The 7,316-nt window shown below is 31.7% G+C and overlaps 1 pseudogene; it reads right to left on the bottom strand.

The window, feature by feature from the left end:
• Positions 1–852: 852 nt before the first annotated feature.
• Positions 853–3,955, bottom strand: LOC149246007 (germin-like protein subfamily 2 member 1 pseudogene; annotated as a pseudogene).
• Positions 3,956–7,316: the final 3,361 nt, after the last annotated feature.

The following is a 7,316-nucleotide window of genomic DNA, read 5'->3' as shown; positions in this document are numbered from 1 at the left end:
TACATTGAAATCAGATTTAAAATTATATAGGAGAACTTTTTACATTTTAAAAACTAAAGTACAATAAAGTCAATTTTTATTATTTAAATATTAAAAAAAAACTATTTTTTTTAAACTATTTTTTTTACCAATACTTAAATTTAATAAAATTTAATCATTGTGAATTTAAAAATCTAAATGTAAACCTTTTTTAAATATTCTAAATTTTAATTTCACTCCACTCAAACCTGATAATCTACAGTGCTATCATAAATAGACTGGATTAGTTAATTCACTTATATTAATTAATTAATTTATTATAATATGTTAAAATAATTATATTCAAAAAATTATATGCAATATAATTTATAAATTTACATTGAAATCAGATTTAAAATTATATAGGAGAACTTTTTACATTTTAAAAACTAAAGTACAATAAAGTCAATTTTTATTATTTAAATATTAAAAAAAAACTATTTTTTTAAACTATTTTTTTTACCATACTTAAATTTAATAAAATTTAATAATTGTGAATTTAAAAATCTAAATGTAAACCTTTTATAAATATCCAATCAATATGAAACAAAGTTAACCAGGATACTCCCAGATTTAAACATTCAATCAATATGAAACAAAGTTAACCAAGATACTCTCAGATTTGCTATTAATACAAAACAAAGTTAACCATATCTGGATACTCCAAAATTTGCTGATTGATAAAGATACCCATACCCCAATTATAGACTAAGTATGGCCCCATTGTGGGGGAGCTTTATTAGAAGCTTTGAAAGCCCTAAAGCTTCCTTTATTAGCCATACAGCTTCCATTATTTACCTCTACAATAAACAAAGGGAACTGGAACCAAAAGGTCTACTTGGGAACGAATTTAGAAGCAATTTGGTGGACCACATTGTTGTCGATCTGAAACGTCTTGGCCAATATTTCGTCTGGAACAGCAGGAGTGGAGCCAAACAAGGAGGGTGCAACCAGTTGAGCTCCCGGCAGCTGACTGTTGAATGTGGTGATGGCCACAGCGTTGGTAGACCCAACGTTGTACTGGAAATGCACCAATCCCGGGGAATAACAAACAAATCGCCTTCCTGTAACACCCCAGCGAAGAAAGTATTGTTGGTGCTGATGAAACCAACCAGAAGACTGCCTTTCAAAGCAAACACAATTTCCGCCGCACGGGGATGGATGTGAGGAGGGTTCAATCCCCCGGGAGCGTAGTCCACGCGGTTAATTGATACTCCTAGCGTGTTCAGCGCCGGAAAACTTTCTACGTTTGCCCGTGTAATATTGTACCCAAACGTACTGTTGGTGGAACCTGGACTTCTTAGCCCCTCAAACAAAAAGTCCAAGGCGTTCACCGTCTTCGGATCCTTGCATGGGAAACCATTCACTGACAGACTCACTGTAATAGTAATGTTACGTTATAGTTTTTATTAGAAGTAATAATAATAATAACCATTTCAAACATTGTTAAAATTCAGATTTGAAAATGAAAACAGCCAGCATGCACAGGCCACAAAACTAATAACAAGATTTTACCTGCAGAGGTACGATCAGCGACACAGAAGTCTTGTACAGGATCTGGATCAGATGCGCTGGTGAAGACAAGAACCAGAGATAGCCATGATAGACACAGAATGACAGCTCTCACTGGCTTTGGATTCGCCATCAACTGAAACACCATACTACTGCTATGAACGATATGGGCTATTAAGGAAGGTGGTAACTCTGAGCGCCAATGGCTACGAGTATAATCTGTCTGGCTTGACTTGGTTTTAAATAGAGAATTGTTATGGAAAAAGCCAATTCGTTAAACGCTGCTCCCGATGAGCTTAATTAATGTCCCAGAGACTCCACTGCCCTTTTTTCCTCATAATATCCTTATCTATTAAGGCTAATGGATATTATCTTTGATTTTTACCAAAATATTCGGAATATTTCAAAATTTGTAATTAAAATAAAAATATCTAATATCTCGAAGTGAAATTCTACCATCAAACTAATTACTAATAATAGCTATTATCAATGTGATTTAGCATGTTGTTCGCTGCTGTTTAAAAAAATTAAAATAAAATATATTCATTTTAAAATTTCAAAATTGAATTTTTAAAATTTTGGATTGAATTTCTAAAATTCATTTTAACCCAACAATATCTTTTATTTAAATATTGAGGTTGATTATTTAAGATGTTTTATTGAGGTTGATTATTTAAAATGTGTTTGAGTGGATTATTTAATATTTGTTTTTATAAATTATAATAATAAAAAAATGATGATAATGAAACTTTTTTCATAGGTGAGAAAACTTATCATAATTTAGTGCTCAAATCAACAGAGAGACAATCATCTATGGCTACTAGCAAGCTCACTCAATTAAGTAAAACCACGTCAGGGCTTGAGCCGTTGAAACGAGCTCTTAGCCAAACAAGAACAGTTTTAGGGCATAACTTATCATTGTTTTTCTTTAATTTATGAAATTAAAGTAATAATAATATTAATTAATTATTTTCTTTTAAAAATTATATTTAAAAAATAAATAAATTTAATTTAAACTCTATATATATATATATATATATATATATATATATATATTATAAATTAAACATTTATAAAAATTATTATTATCATGAATATTTTAAAATTGAAGTTCAATTTTCTAGGGGTGAGATTTTACGGTTGTGGTTATTTTATGGTTGTGGTTAGAAAGTGAATTTTTTTGGTGGATCTACTTGGTATAAATATCTCTTAGCGTGCCAACTACATAGGAAAGAAAAAAAAAAATGAAATTCAATATAAATATTTTCTTTTTTTCTTTTTCCACTTTTTATTATAAAATAAAATATTTCTCCACTTTTTATTATAAAATAAAATAATTTTAATTTAATGTTTTTTAAAATATTTCATTCATTTCTTTCTGCTTTTTATTATAATAGAAGAACGAAATTGTTTTCATTTAATGTTTTTAGAAAATATTCAATATAATTTTTCTTTATATGGATATTAACTTACTTTCTCTTCGCATTGTCTTTTTCTTCTTCAAGATTGGGAAAACTATCAATTCGACTTTACATTGGAGAGGAAGATTTGTTTTGGATTGTCTTCACCAATTGAAGAAATGAAAGAAAAACAATAAAGGAGAGAATAGCTTCATCATCATAGGCTACTTACAAAGGGGAGGCTTCTAATGTCTACTTGTGGTTACTCTATGAACCCAAAATATTTAAGAACATGGATTATGCCAATTCTTTTAATTATAGATCACAATCTTCTTTAAAATCTTGATTAAGTTCTTCTTTGAACACTTGGCTACCTAGCTTCCTTCCGAATAATAATTAGCTAAGAGATGATTCCCTTTGCATCTACAAATTTAGAAAAGTGATTAGATAAGAAATAAGACACCTTATCTAATACCACCACTAAACTTGGTAATGATATACTATTCTAGGAACTGAAGGATTTTCTATTCATTTATCTTAGTGAGTGGGATAGTTTTGAACCATCAAGTGAAGTAATCCATGGCGATGAGGATTTATTTATGTTTCCTAAACATAATGGTAAATTAATTTCCCCGACTATATCCTATCTCCATCGTTCGAAATGTCTATCTATTTGGACTTGGTGCAATAATATTAGGGATTTTATTTTCTCTTCAAGTTCCGGGCTAACATGCTTTGCATTTCCTAACATATGATTAACCATTTTTGAACAAGGTATACCAATAAAAGTTGTCTCTAAGGATATCATGTGCCATTGTTTCCTTATCAAAAATTCCTCCAATATGACATCGATGCATGTATTTAGAACTATTTCTATGCCATCCTTTTATATACAACACAACATGACTCCATCCACATTCGTTCTATACAAAATTCCATTAATCAAGTAGAACTGAGGATATTTTCATTGTACAGCTCTTTTCGTTGGGAATTAAAGTGATCTAGGTATAACCAATGGTTGAAGAGGTATTTTAGGTCTCAACCCCATGAAGTCTCGCCAAAAGGCGACGGGTGATATCTCATTGAAAAACATTTCTATCTCATTTTCCCACCCATTCTCATCTAATGTATTTTATCTTTAGATTCGATAGCTAACTACCACAAACATTCCCCCCTAAATATTTGGGTCGATTTGAACTCAGTGTGGTATTGATGCATAATGGACATCCAATTTATGCATCACTCGTTGAACACTTGATATGTAAATAAGTTCTAACTAGAGAGAGAGGCTACAATTTTAGTATGATTTCAAAGGATATGTGACCAAAAAATGTTCATATCCTTAATGGTCATGATAACTTACTTGTCAATTTGGGGATAACTTAGCTTGGATCTTGTAAATTTGTGCTCATAAATGACATTGGGTTCTCATGTCCTTCTTCATCATTTTATGTTAAGATTACAATGGTGTATAGGCCATATCCAAACATATATAGGATTTAATTAACATTAGACTTGGGGATATTTCATATGGCTGAGTTGGAAATAACATCCTTAATTTGGTCAAATTCTTACTTTTTAAGCCAACCCCATTTGAATATGGCATATTTGTTTATCATGTTTTGTAGATGGTAGATTATCTTAGAAAAATTAGGGACAAACCTCCTCATGAAGTTGATTTTGCCAAAGAAAGACTACATGGATTTCATATTGTGGGGATATATTAATTGTTTGATTGTCTAGATTCATTTTGAACCAATGTAATTTTCTTCCTTATAGACTATATGACCAAATATATTACCCTCTGAAACACCAAATATGTTCGGGTCTATGCATGGAGCTAGGTTACACTTTTTGGCAAAGAGAGCTCGATTGAGCTGTTAATTCCTATTAGAAACCTAGTCGCGGCCTACGCAAGCAATTTTTTTGCATAGACCACAAGAAGTCAGGAGCTCAACCAAGGGATTCAACGCTCGACTGAAGGATTCAAATCTTGACCGAAGAATTCAAAGCTCGAGAAGGGATTCAAAGCTCGACCGAGCTTCCTAGTGGTCCCACCAATGACCTAGAGGCTCAAGCCAACATAGGTTTTCTATCTTCTTTGTATCTTTTGTTTAATTTTCGTACAAAATAAATTAAATCAATTTGAAATAAAAACCAACCATACAAAAACCACAAAACAACTACAAAAACAACCATGAAAATCATAAAAAACCACCAAGAAAATCCTTCAAAACTACCAAAAACAACCTAGAAAACCACAAAATATCCACTAGGATAACCTTTGAAAACCATTAAAAATATATATAAATTTTGTTGATTTCATTGTATAAGTTTTTCAATAATTGCAATGGTAGCATGTTTATTATGTTTTTTCCCTCATTTTGAATGGTAAAAACTTTATTTTCTAATTGTTTTAGGTTTTAAAGTTTTTTCTTAGGAATTTAGTGAAATAAATTTTCAAGAAATTTTGATTTTTTTGTTATTTAAAATGCATTTTAAATTTTGAACAAATTTGACCAAAAATATGCCAAAAAAACTCCAAAACGTAACTATAACCAATCAATAAATAAATTTGGAGTTTGAGATTGACATGATGAATATGGTTGCTTGTAGTAAGCCTCTATTTATCAAATAAGAAATTTGATTTCATTTTTTTTAATTTTAAATTTAAATTAATTTCTATTTTAAAATATTTTTTGATAATAAATATAGTAATCTATTTAAAAAAAAATGTACTTGAATAAAATATTTAGTAAATTAAAGTCCAAAACTAGAAATGTCATCATTTAATTTATATATCTATATCTATATCTATCTATATATATATATATATAGAGAGAGAGAGAGAGAGAGAGAACATTTAACATGTTTTCAAGCACAAGTTGTGGAGGTTTTGAAGGGATGGATATGGAGCTCTATGGTTGCAAAGGAGGAAACCCTAGGTCTTTCGACCTAGGCTCGTGGCCATTCCGTTCAGTTTATTTGAGTCTACAGGAAATGATGAAGGAAGGTGTTCTCTTCGACCCTTCTTCTTTGGAAAAATGTGGGAGAACAATGGCTAGGGGTTTCGTGAGTGGTTTGTTCCAACAGTTTGCCGCAAAGAGTCTACTTACCATCGTTGTGAATCATGGCTCAGATGGTGTTATGCAACCAGCTCACAAAATAGAATATGAGATAGATCAATGACTTCAAAATTAGCCTCTTACCTCCTTTACATTACACAAATGAACAATTCTTAGATGATACGAATGACAAGACCTCCTTTCTATATATAGAAGTCTAAGGGGTCACCATATAATCAGAGCCTACATAACAATAATATTGTAAGAGAAAAACAATAATAATAATGGGCTTCTATGGGGCACAATAATAAAAAATGGGGACTATATGGGCAAAACAATACAATAAGGGGGTTGCACTAATAACAATAAGGGGCTACACTAGCAGTATAGGGATCTAACATGCCCCTCTCCTTCAAAAACGTGTTGGCCTCAATGCTTGAGTAGGTATGGATGATTCTGCATAAAATTATCATCCTCCCATGTGGAATCTTCAGCGGGTAAGCTCTTCTACTTGATGAGATACTCTGAAATTGATCGATTTCGTAGCTTTCAGTTTCTTGTTCTGTGACTGCTTCAGGTTCCAATATGATTTTTCCTTCCTCGTCAAGTTCCGGCAAAATTATTTTAACTGGGAGCTTGTCACCTATAACCTTCTTTAAGCATGAAACATGAAAAACTAAGTTCACTCGAGAAGATGCAGGAAGCTCCAATTTGTATTCCATAGTACCAATCTTTTGCAACACCTTGTGAGGACCATAGTAATTTGGTGATAATTTATTATCCTTCTTAGCTTGCTTGAGGGACATTTTTTTGTATGGTTGTAGCCATAAAAATACCCAGTCACCTACATCCAAACTTCTTTCGCTGCGATGTTGATATGCCTGTTGTTTCACTTGATTATGTGCCAAAGTGAGGTTATCCTTTAAGAGTTGGAGAACTTGTTGTTGATGCTCGATGTGATCTTCCACTGTTTGAACCTTATAATTTTCTCTTAAAGATGATGTGATGGATGGTGGATGATATCCATAGAGTGCGATAAATGGGGTCATTTTTGTTGCAGTATGAAAGGAAGTGTTATACCATCATTCACCCAGAGGTAACCACTTGACCCATTGTGTTTTTTTATCAGATACAAAGCAACAAAGATATCCTTCCAAACATTTTTTCACTATCTTCGTTTGTCCATTAGATTGAGGATGATAAGATGAGTTATGAGCTAATTGAGTACCCAGACAAGAAAATATTTATGTCCAAAAATTTCCAGTGAAAATGGGATCTCTGTCACTTACAATAATCTTTGGGTTTCCATGTAGATTTTGAA

Source organism: Pinus tabuliformis, chromosome 7 (assembly GCF_031772625.1).
Source record: "Pinus tabuliformis cultivar Carrire ecotype Pingquan chromosome 7, CPIR1, whole genome shotgun sequence".
Lineage (NCBI taxonomy): Eukaryota > Viridiplantae > Streptophyta > Pinopsida > Pinales > Pinaceae > Pinus > Pinus tabuliformis.
The sequence above is the reverse complement of the archived record's forward strand: the minus strand, read 5'-3'. Positions and strand labels throughout refer to the sequence as shown.